This window comes from Ascidiella aspersa, chromosome 3, assembly GCF_963924565.1.
Source record: "Ascidiella aspersa chromosome 3, kaAscAspe10.2, whole genome shotgun sequence".
In the NCBI taxonomy this organism is placed as follows: Eukaryota; Metazoa; Chordata; class Ascidiacea; order Phlebobranchia; family Ascidiidae; genus Ascidiella; species Ascidiella aspersa.
This window is the reverse complement of record NC_139449.1, coordinates 35,554,120-35,570,276: the sequence shown is the minus strand read 5'-3', so window position 1 is coordinate 35,570,276 and position 16,157 is coordinate 35,554,120.

The window sequence follows — 16,157 nt, the reverse complement described above, 5'->3', positions numbered from 1 at the left end:
TCCGGTTCGGAGGAATTTAAAAGTTCCGGTTCAGCTCCGGTTCAACCATCGTTATTTCAAAACCGATTCATAAAGTTCCGGTTCAGATACAATATAATTTGCGTTAAATCTCAAAACGTGGGTCGATAAATTTAGAGAATAATCTTTGAATTGTAAGTCATTTAACCAAAGTTACGTGACTTATTAAAAAATCAGCAACTCAATACTGAAATATCTAAAAAATAAAAAATGAACGATTTTTTATTCAATTTTCATATTCTTTTCATAAAATTTCGAACATGGCGTAACTTGACTTTGTAAAATTGAAGTTGTGACGTCATGCTGGAGCGAACCGCTTTAATTTACAGGTTCGGGTTCGGTTAAGGTTCAGGTACTTTCAAATTATTCGGTTCAGTTCCGGTTCGGCTCCTTAAAATCTTATAAAAACAGGTTCAGGTTCGGTTACGGTTCGGAAAAAAATGACCCGAAACCGGTTCATAAAGTTCCGGTTCGGTTCCGGTTTGACTCCCTGGTTTTTATGATTAATAAATTACAGTTGAAAATCGAACAATATTTCCTGTAAACATACAATGTGCAATTTTGAAGTTTTATGTATGCTTTAGTAAAGGGGTTATTAAACTGGGATCCATGGACCCCTTGGGGGTCTCTGAGTTAGTTTTAGGTGGTCCATGAAGGTCTAATTTAAATATTAGTGTATATTTATAAAGTAACAAATAGATTGTGGCACCCCTACAAGATTTTTTTTTAGGCTTTACTAGAATGTCACAATAAAGGGACTGGCAACACACATCAATTCTACACAACGTAGGATGTTATAATTTGATTTATTCCACTCTAATCTCACAATAAAAGTTGTAAGAATTGAGCAAAAATCAGATTTTTAAAGATTCGCAAATATCTCTCGGCTCTCTTGAGCATAAAGTGGTACCACGAGGCAGTGTTGTAATGACTTAAGTCAAAAAAATGACTTGACTTAAGTGCACTTAAGTCACTGTTTTCAGATGACTTGACTTGACTTAAGTCATTTGGGCAAAATTACCTGACTTGACTTAAGTCTTTTCTGACAAATGACTTGACTTGACTTGAGTCTTTTGGGCAAATGACTAGGGTTATAATGAAGTGTTTTATTTAAGTATTTTTTATAAATGTAAGTTAATTATCCAAATGTTTGGACATAAAACAAATCGCTTGTTATATGTTGCGTTTTTCTTATTCTTTAGTTAAGTTATTGTTCATAATGGTACTAGTTTAAAAATCCTGATAGTTAAACGTTTATTTTTATGACAAAGACGTGACTTGAAGTTGACTTGCTCTAATTATGACTTGACTGGGACTTGACTTGGGCAACTCATGACCTGGACTGGGACTTGACTTGGACTTAAGTTATTTTGAATATGACTGACTTGGACTAAGGTTATTTTGAATATGACTTGACTGGGACTTAATTCATTCCAACATGACTTGTTTACAACACTGCCACGGGGTGCCGCGACACCCCGGTTGAGAACCAGTTATACAATAGTGTTTGGTGTTTTTGGTGTTTAAGAAGGTGTCTTCCCAACTGTATAACAATTTTTGGAACGACTGGCACTGTATCTAAAAAATCACACTTCATATAACGAGCAGTTGTTTTTATTTACAAGGACTGGCTACTGTTCAATACCCGGTGAACTAGTTGTTTGTTTTCGTTGTTTCGTCACTTTTGCGGCCTGATGTTGTAATTGCAACGGCAAGGTTCATTTTCACTGTCAAACCCGGGAGAGCATTGTCGTGAAGCAAGCTGAAAAACAAAAAAGGTTTTACAATGGGAAGGGGAGCAAATAACATGTCCAGTAAATTATTTACAGGTACAAAAGCGGGTTGCGAATTTTGGTTTAAACTTTGGCAAAGATTCAAAATATACTCGAACCAAAAGTTGGGCATGATAACTTTTCACGGAAGTCTTTGAACGTTTTAATTGAACCTAATTTGCTTGTTTGAGAGTAGTATTGACACCGTTTGTAATCACACTTAAGTCATGTTGTCAAATACTTTGGGTTGAAATTAGGTGTTTTCATTGAATATTTTTTTAGTAAAATTGGATTATTTAACTCAATTTGTGCGCGCAAAACAATTTGAATGCTGTGTACGTACATGCGTTTTTAGTATTTTTAGTTAAGGTATTTCTCATAATCGGATGGGCTTCCAAATTTCATTCGTTTAGCATTTTATTTTTATGTCAACAATTAAACTTGACTTGCTTTTATAATGGCTTTGAACTGGGACTTGACCTGTTCGTTTTTTAAAAGACTTTACTTTGACCTAATTTATTTCTTAAATGATTTGATTTAACACTGTGTTAACCAACCTTGGCCTTGGGAACATAGTAGAATAACGTACTGTGTGAAATATATCGAACATTACCTGTAAAATTCCTTTAATGCAGCGCCTTGACCTTTGCCTTGTCTTGTCCCGCGTACATCGTCCTTCAACGTTGCAACTTGTCCAGTTCGACCAATTTGTCCAGCCTGGAACAAGTCAAACAACTCAAACCTTTATAGGCCACTCAACTAGCAATTACACACAACATAGTGAATACAGTTTTTTGGCTGTCCCAGCCAGCCATTGGTGGCAAGGCTGACACTTGTAGGGATATTACCCTACGGTAGGGTATTATCGCCTAAAGTAGGGGGTAGGGAATACCTACGAGGAAAAGCGTACTTTGCAGGGAAAAGTAGGGTATTTTCGTAAAAAAGAAAATTATGGGGTTTAGACACGTGCAATGGAGTTATTTACCAATTAACATTAAATTATAGAACTTGGTGTTTATTTTCCGCTCTGGTCTTAATCCTACCACAACGTGAAAATATTAGGCCTACAGAAAGAAGGCACTATACTAGCCGTTTACCGAACTTTAAATTTCAAACTTTGGGGACCGGCTCATTCTTCAAAAATTGGAAATTAAAGAAAATAACTTGAAAAAATTAAAATTTTAAGTACGGCAGCGGGTTGCCGGGCAAATTGCCCCTTCCTATTTTGTTTTTTAGCCCACTTACGTCAATGGAGTTGTTGTAGGGCCCCTAGATCTACTCGCAAAAGCGTAGGGAAAACGAAGGGTAAAACTGGCATGTGTGGTAGGGAAAAATGGAAATTTAGAGTGGAAGCCTTGATTGGTGGGTAAAACATATGGCGCTTCTAACGGCGAGAGTTTAGATGCCCGTAAAAGCTCGTCTATATCGCCCTTTCAGCTCGTGTGCGCAAAGTTGTAAAAAAATCATATCTAGACGGGCTTCAGTTTAAGACTATTGCCGATTTTAGCCGAACAAATCTGTTGTTTTTTGGAGCATAATGGTTGGAGGTTGTAGTAAGACGTAATAAGAATATCAAAGCCCATACAGAAGTAGGTATCATTTTGAACGTTTCGAATAACTCTTTATTCATTTTCAAGATGTTGAAAATGCGACAATAAGTCACCGCCACCTGTTATACTTACTAAAATTTAAGTATTTTTTACTAAAAGTGGTAATCACAGTTCCAACATATAACACAGCTTTGTACTTACATGGCCCGGAGCAGGGCTTCCGTTCCTTTGCCGGGCCGGCCCCGCACGCGCTGTCGGGGACTTTAAAGCCGAAAACCTTGCATTCCCGTGCTCTTAGTTGAGTCTGGTTTCTGCAGGGGCCGCGACAAGGACCATATCTTCCCCAGTTAGTCCACTGGTAAATCGACACGTCCTGGCAGGGCCTGAACTCGCAGCCCTTTCGCTCAATATCAGGGCCAGGACAAGATGGACTATGGTGGTTAGAATCCGTGGTACGGCAAACGCGCCTGCGGACCCTGACAGGCAACCCATCCCCACAGGGGCAGTTTTGGGGGCTCCATGGCTGCCAGGGCTCCCAGAAATCGCAGTTTCTTGAAGGGCAGTTGCGATCTTGGAGTGCGTTGCCGAAACAAGGCCCCGAGAGAACTGGGGACCCGGAAACTTGCCTGCGCAAGCAGATACGCCCCCGGGATTGCTTCGCCTCCCCCGGGAAACACTCAGGGGGGCATTGCGGGCTCCATGGGTCCCACGGGCCCCAAATGGACGTAAAGCAGGGCGGTGAGCTGCAGTAACTGTACTCCTCAGGTTGGCCATAGCACCCGCTCTGAATCTCTTCAAATGGATAGTAAGCGGCCTTACAACTCCTGTTTCGGGTCTGAGACCCCGTGACCCCCCCACAAGGTAGACAAGGGGGGTACCAGGCACCCCAAGGGGCCCACGATGGTGGTTGGCACGGCTGAATGTTGCACACTTGGTTGTCTTGATGTGGACCTGGACAGTTATTATACGGGAGTTCTTCATACAATCCATGCCTTTGCCTGCAGGTACGGTTTCGATTTTGGGCCTGGTAATTGCCGCATTGGGGGCAAGAGGGGTACCAAGAGCCCCAGGCGGTCCAGGCGGGGGGTAAACAAGGCTGCATGTCACACGGACGACTTTCTTGATGATTTCCAGGACAGTTGTTATACGGAAGCTCTTCATAAAGCCCGTGCGACCTTTTGCAGGTACGGTTTCGATTTTGAAGTTCGTAAACGCCGCAATTGGGGCATGAAGGTCCCCAGGCGGACCATGGGGTCCAGGCAGGGGGAGGGCAGGGTGAGATGGGGCACAATGCTTGCTCGGTCTCGCGCACTTCACCCGGACAGCAATTGCACGGGATGTCGATTGCTGAGTCATAACCGCAGCTGCGAAAAAAGATCCGTAAATTAATGAATTGTACTTACTCAGCAAAGAATAGGCGTCATAGTTTTTACGGTTAAGCTCAGGGTTGTAATAAAGTGAGTCACTGTTGTCAAATGACTTTCTTTAACTTGTGTTTTTATCAAATATTTTTAATGGAAAACTGTGTTATTCGCCTTTATTGTTATTAGGAATAATTTCCCTTTATCGCTGTTTTGTTATAGTTTAATACTTTTTGTTTTAGTGTTTAATTTTGTGAAATATTACTCAGGATTAGACTGGTTCACCAATTCTGACGTCGATAACTTGACTTAGCAATACTTGCATTAGACTTAAGTTATTTGGCTAACGCCATCTAACTGTGACGTTATTTTCAAATGACCTTCTTGGGAAAAAATACTTAAATTTTTACTATTGCAAAGAAATTAAGTTTTTTTGAAGTCCATATTAAGTGTCGAAAACTTTTAAATGACGACAACAAACTCATTTTAACAACTCCAAAAGAAAACCCTGCTGGACAAACCTGCATTTTCTTGACCTTGACCGGACCTGTTGGCCGCATTCGGGGCACTCCGGGGTCCAGGGTTCCCAATTGGCCCAGTACGGTAACCGGCAGCCCCCGGGGGGGAAGTTAAAGGGGCGCTGTTCTGCCGCGCTCCCCCCGCATTCGCTTGCGTCCACGGCTCGGGTGGGTGTGACGCCTGACCTACACGTTCTCGATCGTGATTGGACGCCAGGCGACTCGCAGTTGTGGGCGCAGGCGGGGTTCCATGAAGACCACGTGCTCCAGAAAGGGTCTAAACAGGGGTGAAATTGGATTAATTTTAGCTTAATAATTAATTGCAAAGCCTAAAAGGTCGAGTAGATCGGCATCATATTGATTAAGACGTTTCGATACAAACTTGTATTATCTTCAGTTAATGTGACTGAGATGTAATTCAAGCACCACCTATAAAAGGTGGCACGCAATTGTTATGACAACAAGTATATTAATTTTCTTACCAGAACGGTGATTGTAGCATTTATTAAGTATTTTAATCTCTTTATCGCGAAAATGGTTATTTTTTAGGCAAAACGACTACATTGTTTCAGACAAGACATATTGAACTTAGGGGTATAGGCCAAACGCATAACATTTTTCAGAGATCACAAAGTTACGTCATAACAGGAAGTTTAAAATAAACGACCTTTGGTTATCGCTTGACACAAATATAGAACTGATAACTCAGTCCAAATACATTCGGAAAGCAGCGAAATGGTGAAAAATAACATTGCAAAACCTACTTTACCGAAACGCCGTTTCGGACGGATACGGCTTACTAGCCCCACTGGTTGATTAAGGTTTACTACAGGAATCAACAACTAAGGCAAAAAATGAGATTTGACGCATAATATTTTAAGGAAATAGAGTTTAAAGCATAACGTTTTTAGAAACAAGATGTAAAATGAAGTTCTTGGGGAAAAAATGTTTGAGTCAGAGTATGTGGGGAAAGTACGGGGTTTAAAGGATAATGTTCACTGAGGCAAAAACACGAAATGAAGAAGAAGGTTTGAACTATTAGGTCTATTTGGGAAATAAGTTGAAGAAATATACTTTAAGGCTTGATATGCGAGGAAATGGTGTTTAAAACAATATGTTCTGGGAACTCCAAGGTCAAAAACACGTGTTTTCCCAAGAACTATATATAGCAGTAAACAATAATGCCGATCGGTAGATACCAGCTTTGCTAAAGCTGTACGTGTACGTATGTCAAGGCCCAGTGATTAATAAGTAGCTCTTAGTTGGAAACAGTTTCCCAAGAAATAAGTTTAAGCGGATTGTTTGAAAAACACAGTTTGGCAAGACAGAAGTTCTACCGATTGGTAGATGAACGGTTTTCATAAAGCTTGATAAGCACATGATCGCGTCCAAATTATAAGTAGGCCTTACTTTGAAAACAGCTTACCAGGATAATGTGTTAAAGTTGTGTTTTTTAGATAAAATATTTTACACAATAGAAGTCACGGTGATCGATAGAAAACCAGTTTCAGTTTAACTAGCCTATATCGTAATCATGACTGGTAAAACGGCGAAACGGCCACGGCAAGCATAAACAAAGCTCAAAACGCCACTCAGAGGTAGTTCTTGAAAGCGTTTACGAATTACTGTCAGTCATTGCATTGCCCAACAAGGCGCACCCTGTTATTATATATGATTTGTTAAGGAGTTTAATTACATTCTGAGAATCGTATAACACAGTGAAGAAACTGTGAAGTGAAGAAAACTGTGAAGTGAAGAAAACTGTGAAGTGAAGAAACTGTGAAAGTGGGACGTTGCCTATTGCTGCTAGGCAGGTAAATATGCAGTTATTAAATCACCACCCCCTAATTTGTCAAATTACACCGTTTGGAATTATTAACAGCCGATTTGTTGTAAAGATCACAAACGAGCTTTAAACTCAGAATTGCTGTCAGAGAAAGTTTTTCAAGCATTTCATGAATTATTGTCAGCTTATATTATACCACATATAACGTTTCTGTTGCCAAACATGAAACAACGTGTTATTACCGACTTGACATTCTTGAAACTGAACTGGCAATTAGGCCGGCCACACAACAATTGAGCCGGCCACCGAAAGTGGATCGAAATATTTAGCCTTTAGCTCAAATCTCTCGACGAGACTGCGTATAATTGGAGGGAAAAGCCCCGACAATTATTGGACGACCGACCATCGTTGCACACACGAAAAGGCGTATGACGTCACCGGTTAGATTATTTTTGACGTTATTCTGATAAAACCAATCAACAATATTTCACAAAACCTGTTTTTTATAACTCAAAAAGCAAGATATCGCACATACTTTTCGGGAAGTACAATATATTTCTTGCACTTTTGACATAGAGGAAAGCTTATTTATAGCCTAGGTGTTTGTTTTTGTTTTTTGAATAGCGTTATGTGTTAAAAATGAAAATATACTTAAAGTGTTAACTTCAATTTTAACCTTAACAGTAATAAGTTTATTTTGGTCATAACCTAAAATTTCAACGTAAAAATACAGAAACCCAACAATTCTATTAGTTTGAATATTCTCCTTGAACTAATACAGTATACCCAAGTGTACATCGGGCCAATGCTAGGGTATACAACTAACAAAATGTATACGAAGGATGCACAGGTAAAGTCCGTCATCATGACCTAAGAAAATCGTTCTGTTTTTCGTGGCCGCATATTAGTGAAAATTTTATTTATTTTATTTTACAATTAATTATTGCTTTTAGAAAGGTAATCCTTTGGAAGATATTGATAAATTGTTAACGGTGTAACGAAACAAGGTTGACAAACACTCCCAAGTCTAGAACATTCTTATAAGTTCTCGTATTCTTCAAGTTGATTGACAGGTATGTTACGCCTACTTTACAAGGATTAACCGTCGCCTCTGGCTATTCACGTTAATCATCACGGTGCCTTGCACTTCCGAAACATGCGAATATGTTTAGTATGCTTGGTCGTTTACCGTTAAACAATATTGCAGCAGCGTTAATCTATGCTTCGCAAACGAAATTTTCGTCGTCTCAAAGATGCATTAGTTCTAATATTATCCCCGTGCTTTCCCGTTATCTCTATTGCAATCGACGTACTTTTCCTGTATCTCTATTTTCATCTTAATGGTTGGAGGCTGTAGTAAGACGTAGTAAGAATAACAAAGCCAATACACAAGTAGGCATTATTTTGAACATTTCGAATATATCTTTATTCATTTTCAACATCTTTAACACCTACATTAAAAATTAATAAAGGGATATGCAAAACGTTCACAAAATGCTGTACTTCTGTATGGGCTCATATTCTTACTACGTCTATATATATATATATTATTTTTTTATTCATTCGAATTAAGATACTGATGATGCTTTATAGCGAAATATACTTATCTTTTTATAACATACAAACAAACTGATTTTCGGTTTACTAAGTTCTGTACTTAGTTTAATCTTTATCATTGATGTGCAACCAGCATCGTTTGTTTTCACCATTCGGATTCAGGCAGATTTTGCTATTCGAAAGAATACTTTGATAACGTCTATTTTCATCGTTCTGTGCGTCCAAAAATACTTCGATTCTATTTAGGGTTGTTTTCGTGTACAAGGCCCCGGCCTGGATTGTCTCAAGTACATTTTTTTTTAATATAAATTTTCGAAAAAAAAAGGTTTCTATTTGCACATTCTCTTCAAAATCAAGCTTTTTTGTTTAAGGTAACAGCTATTTTATGGATGTTATAAATAAAGTCTGACCTATAATTACAATTGTAGAAGTGCCACAATTTTTTTAAATTTCATTGAAATATTTAGTTTGAATTTAGAAAAGAAAAACTTGGATCGTTTTTGGACTGGTTGACTTTGATAATGGAAATTACTCTGATTTTAAGCAATATAGTATTGGTAAATTGTATAAAATTAATTAAAAAAGCAATACTTGTGCCCAGTCTGACTATATTTTGCCTTATTTACAGTTTTCGCTAATCAAAATTAAAAGCCATAAAAGTCAATGTAAAAAGAAAAAGTTTTCCATTTTTAATTTTCCTTAAATTGACAGGCTTTGGTTAAAACGTAAGACCACGATAACTGAATTTATCTACTAGTCGTGACTTTGCAAAAATTAAACTTCGGTTACTCACGCCTAATTGAAATAAGTCGAAGCAGTTGTTTTTGCCAACAAGACCATTTGAAAAATGAAAATCGGCTAGAAACATGAAGATTATAAGAGGCGCGGAATTGTAAGTGCCACGATTAGGTCCACTTAAGTTCTTAACTGAGACCGCAGATTAAACGCGAGAATTTTCGAGAATTTTCGAAACATGTTTTTGCGAAGGCTGTGTAATTGCAGGTTGCGTTTCAAATACCGAATGGTTTCTATTTACCGAGGTTTGGTTAAGATTGGCATAAAAATATCTAACTTTAATGATAAGTTAGTTACTAGTGAATCTGCAATTAGCAGAATAATTTCACACGTTAAAAATTAAGGCTATGTATAGTCCAGTTAAAATCATTTTCACCTAGCACATAAAAAAACTATATTAGATACAAAAACACTAATGTAAAAATTTAAAGAAAAGTCTAAAGGTATACTGAATAAGATAAATTCGGCAGTCATGTTTTGGTCTACTTACCAGTGTTGTAATGACATGACTTAAGTGCCTTTAAGTCACGGCTTTTTCTAAATGACTTGCCTCGATTTATGTCATTTTTGCAAAAGTAAAACTTGAAGTCTTTTGAGCAAATGACTTGAATTTAAATTAGATGATTTTATTAAGCATTTTTTTTGTAAAATTAGTGGTGTGTAGCTCAATTTTTGCAGATAAAAATTTTTATATGATGTGCTTTTGTTATTACTGTACAATAGGTCTAAACTTTTTTTGCAAATAACTAGACTTGGAGTCATTTTATCAATGACTTGACTTGGACTTATGAATTGACTTAAACTTAAGTTATTTTACAAATGAATTGACTTTAATTTAAGTCGTTCTTCAAAAGACTTGACTTGGACTTAAGTAGTCTTACAAATGACCTGACTTGAACTTAAGCAATTTAAAAAACGACTTGACTTGGACTTAAGGTATTTTACAAATGACTTGACTTGGACTTTAGTCATTTGACAATGTTTACAACAGTGATACTTACTTCCGGGAAAGAACTGGTCGTTGCAAACAGCAACGGCGTTCCTGATGGGAGCATCGGTACGGGTCAGGGCCAGGAGCTTGTAGGGCCATTGTGGGGGTGCATCTGAGGGGAGGGGAGTCTCGTTCGCGGAACACTCGCCCCCGCAGGCCTCACAACTGAAAAAACGTGAACAAAACATTATACCTTATAGGCAGTTGTTCAAACTTTTAACGGGGTATTCGTTGTAACACAGTTCCAGATAACATAATGCTCCTATGAGCAAAACGACTTGACTGATGTATGAGGGGAAAATGCTTTGAATTAAATGAAGTATTTGGGGGAAAATGACTTAACTATGATGAAGTACTTTGGGCAAATGACTTGAATTAAGTGTTTTAGACAAAAAGAATTGAATTAAAATAAGTATTTTGGACAAAACGACTTAACTCGAATTAAATCTTCTGAGGAAAATGACTTGACTCAAATAAGGAATTTGAGTGAAAATGCCTTGACTTTAATTAAGTATTTCGGACAAAAAACTTGACTTAAATATAGCATTTCGGGCAAAACGCCTTGACTTAAATTAAGTATTTCGGACGAAAATAAGTGACTTAAATTAAGACTCTTGAGTAAAAAGCATTGACTTAAATTAAGTATTTTGGAAAACATCTTGTAAAATAATCTTTTAAACTGGATAAAGACCAAATGAAAAAACCCACCCAAACACGGTGTACTTCCTCACAAACTCGGTCAAAGTCTCGAAATCTATCGGATCGGTTCCGGGTATAGTCCCTGCATTGTTCTGAAGGCATCTGCTGTAGTTGGACTGGGGTTGGGTTGGCTGGGAGGAGACACTTCGCTTCTTACGACCGTTGGTAGTGTCGTAACGAACTGTAGACAAGAAAAACAACATTGTGGTAAAAAGGTGACCAATTCGAGCCTTGCCGAGTTTACGAAGTCCTCCCTCTTTGGAATTTTTAAGCAGGGGGTCGGGTGGGTGGGGGTGAGGTTAGGGTAACCAACTGTAGAAATACAAAATCAACATTGTGGTAGGTAAGTTGAACAAAAATTGAAAGGTGAAAAATTGGAGCCTTTATGAGTTTGTAGACTTACTCCTTTTATATCAGCATTTTTAGGGGGGTTAAGGTAACGAACTGTAGACAAGCAAGAACAACGCTGTGTTACAATAATTCTCAAACTGTTTTACCTTTAAATCTTATTAAGGACGTTATATAATTACAGACCTCGTCTTACTAAGAGGTCTTTAATGGTTAAAGAACTCATAATTTTTTTTATAATGACGAAATTTTAGGCAATTATTGTACAATAATTACTCGAATCACAACATCTAGCCTAATAATAACAAAAAGCTAAGGTACAGTATGCTCGGGTCTGCAATGTAGCTTAATAATAAATTTGTAACTCGACATCATCTTCATTAGGACGTTTCGATGCGAACTTGTATCATCAGCCCATGGTGATAATACAAGCAGGTATCGAAACATCTTTATCAAAATGATTTCGATTACTTGACCTGTTCGGTTTTAAAATTCATTATCAAAAAAAAAATAGTTAACAGAATCGAAGTTACCAGATCCTAGCAAATTCTTGTGCTTATAATAATAAGTACGGGCGTATTTTTCGTACAAAATATCGGTTTTGCAAACTATCAAACAACCGCAAGCAGCAAGAATACCGGTACTGCATTAAAATATTAGCAGATTACCATTGTCCTTATAATTTATTCGATGGAATTTTAAAAAGAATCTTGTTTTTCTCACCTTGTGGTTTAGACTTTAGAAAGTCTTCCATTGTTGTTTTTCTTTTATTGTTTGTCTCATGCTATAGTACATATGTATATATTTAGCCTATAGTTTCAATTATATTGCCTTAAAGAAGATTGTCCGAATAGGTAATCGGAACGTTGGCACTTTAATAAAATTTTGCCGAAAGAACAACTTTACAATGCAACGACAACTTACGTAAATTGCTGGACACGTCAGACTCGTACTCGTCTATGCAGGTTTTCGCGAATCCCGAGATAGGAGATTGCAGGAAACCGTCAATGAAGCTCTTCCAGCAACTTCCAGTGTCCTGTCCTCCGGCTGAACTGCAACAAGAACGCCATTGGTCGATATTTGCGAAGACGAGATTTGATTGGTCGGTTTGAAAACTCGAAACGTTGGGATTGGACAAAAAATTGGAATCGATGAAACGTGATTGGATAGTTAAGAATGTATAATACGTTGTGATTGGTCAAAACTTTAGGCTCGGTAAAATGAAATTGTACAGTTTGAAATGGAAAATATGTCAGAAATTTTATAAGAGGTTAAACATGATTTGTGAGTTTAAAAAAGTAAACTACTTAGTTAACTGGAACATCGTATTATTATTATTATTTTCTCCAAAATGGAACCTAATTATTCAACATTTGAAATACGCACAACGGCATAGAGCTAAGACAAATAAAGAATCGTTCGATTGTGCGAAGAGCTTATGTCTCTTAAATAGTTTTGGTCTTTTAAAACTTCTCAACGATTACTAAATCCAAACTTTATGCTTCATTAGAATAAACACAGGCATATCTACAAAACCTAATACCACCCCTTTGATTTTGGTAAATGTCTGAGTATAACGTGACTAGAAAAAGGTTTCCCACCCCAGTTTAAAATTACAATCGTCTCAAACCTGCATTTCCACTGATCAATGTCGACGTACCAAACCGACTGTAGTATCGTAAAGTCCACAGGAGAAGTCCAAGAATAACTTGAGACCTACAAGAAGATAAAAATTCATGGATATATATAAAATATTGGACATGAGTTGCATATACGATACTATAAATGGCCGTCTTTGTCTAATTTCAAATGGTGTAATCAGTTTACACTATATAAAGACAAATTTGTTAAATTTAGACAAACTTTCGCACAACCGTACTTCATCAAGTCAAAATAGAACAGTTTCTATATAGACTTGATGAAGCACAGTTTTGCGAAAGATTTTCTAAACTTGTCTGTATATAGTGCCACCTGATTACCCTATATACTCTACTGAATGTCGCACTTCTAGGGATGTCCGATACTTGACATTTAATTCCGAAACCGATATTTTGGACAAAGAGTATCGGGTCCGATCCGATACAAATGACGTCATTACCAGGGCGAATATTTTTTGACCTAACAAATGAGAAATTTTGACAAATTTTGACCTAGAAATATATTTTTGACAAAATTTTGACCTTGTAGAAATACATAAAAAAAACAATCAAAACACACAACACTTGAACAGTAAAAAGTATTTTTTTCCAAATTAGTGGGCCAAAACTTGCTTTAGTGTTAAGATAAAAAAAAGGTATGTCCAGTTGCTAACCTCTACTTTTTTTGAAAACATTATCTTTGATGTTATCATCACTACGTCGAATCGTAAATAATGACTGAAATCCTATCTTAATTTGATATAAGAGCGAAAATTCAACTCAGTGACAAAATGATACCACCCTGGTATCGAACGATAGGGTGTATCTTTATAGAATCCAAAACCATCGGCAGCAGGGAATTTTTATTTATTTATTTATTTGTACTCTTACAGGAACTGATGATGCCACTTGGCGAAATATATTTTCCTTTAAACAAAACGTCTGATCCTGTTTTTACTCATGTTTTTAACTATGAGTTTTACTTGTTGGTATCGAACGAGTACCGATACTACAACTTGGATATATTTTAATGGTTATAAAAGGTCATAAGCAGTCAAGTCAATTCATTTGAAATGTGTGACATATATGTGTGTGACATATAGGTACACTTAAAAGTCAACACTGTAATTTCAGACTGTAATTCCGGCCAAAGTGTTGCAACCAACCTTTGAAAACATGCATTGGGCGAAGTAATTCCTCCACACTCTTGATTCCGCAGCTTCAGCGGCCGTACTTCGCTTCTTTCGACCAAAGCCTCGAAACCAATGACAACCTGAAACGAGGAAAAAACGCGATTTTTGCACCAAAGTTAGAACAAAAATTCAGCAAAATATGGCAAAATGTCTCTGCGGTTGCGGGATAGTCTAATTTACATGTTCAGTTTATTTAGGAAAGTGTTTCTTAACCTTTTTTCGCGACGACCCAAACACTAAGGGTAAGTTTAACAGCGAAGCTTTGGCGACCCGATTCTCTTCACTAAACTTTTTGTAAGCCAAAAAATCACAAAACATTATAATAATTAAGTTCAAATTTAATTAATATGAGCAATGTCTCCGTACTGCTTTCATAATTTTCTAAAATTTTGGACAAAATCGTGCTTAGAACCATCTCGATAAATCTAAAAATAAAAATGCTGCATTTGACGACCCAACCAAACTAAATGGCACACAAGTCAGCCATCATAACCCAAAGAAGAAGATTAAAATTAGGCCTTACAGGATCCCCCTGAAACTAGTACACGTACCCAATATAGATATAACTTTTAAAACAAAACAAATGACTCACCTGTAACAAGGTTGATCACGCAAACCAACACGAGAAATGTAATTAACGACCGAAGCATAGCTATGCTAAAGGAAACGAATGTCCGGTTAAAATAACCTTAGCTGTCTTGTTTTTATATATGCTCTGACAAAATAAATATTTATAAATAAGCTATATCATCGCCTTGGCAATTAGATGACGGCAATGACTTCAAATTAAAAAATATATTTTTTTGACCTTTATAAGATAAAATAAACATCTTTGCGCATATAAACGACCGGTTAAAATAACCTTAGCTGTCTGGTTACAAAATAAAGTTTTATATAACTGCTCTGACAAACTCAATATTTTTAACAAGATAACTCCTTGCCTTAGAAATTTAATGACGACCAAGACTTCAAATTAAAAAAAAAATAGTCCTTATATACTTCCCGTCTTTTAAGATAAAATAAAGGTCTGTAAATATATAACTATATTTCTCTTTACATCTTAAAGTAAATGACTTGGATTTCGAAAAAAAGTCTAAAAAATGACTGCCTCGATTTTTATTTTATCTTATAATTAGTTCTTGACTACTGTATTTATACAATTTGCCATAGTATGAATATGAAAGCTCTTGGCTGGCTTACAAAAAATTAGCAGAAAAAAGTATAACCCGTTGAAAACGATACGACTTCAGTTTTTAGTTTTTTGTCAGTTTTCATCAAACAATTAAATTTTTTAGTTGTTCAGGTATATTATAATGTCGAGGGGGCGTCAAAAAATCTCGAACACACTTAATTTTTTAAATGAAATATCTCTAGAGGTCATTTCATGCCGCCATCTCAAGCAAGACTGCTTAGAATTTTCAACCGGATTCGATTTAAACCGCAATCTCAGCTATTTCGAAAGTGAGTAACGCTACATTCCGTACGCTAACAGCAACTAGTTGTGCTAAACCTGTCCCGAGGCTACATTAAGAATGCCCGCCGATTAATAACAAGTAGTAAAAGAGCGATCTTGATTTCTGCAGAAATCCCGATTAACCGGACTCCAAAACAAACATGTTATTAGTCATACGCGAGCCATCCGCCGACTACGCAGCCTGGGGCAATTAATTTAAGCAAGAAAACTACAAGGTTTTCAGCGGACGGAACTCACGTTCAGATTCCTCCCCCGAGGCAAAAAAATATCCTTATTTTCACACCCGTTGATTGGGCAGCATCGTAATGGGGAAATCCTACTATTTCGGAACCTTTCTAACTTGGAATATATGACCAAATGCTGAGTCCAAGGCAAAATAAGGTATGACGTAATGCTTAATGTAGCTAACCAGACTCTTTAATACGAAACCTCTTCAAGGCTGAAAAATACCCTTATTT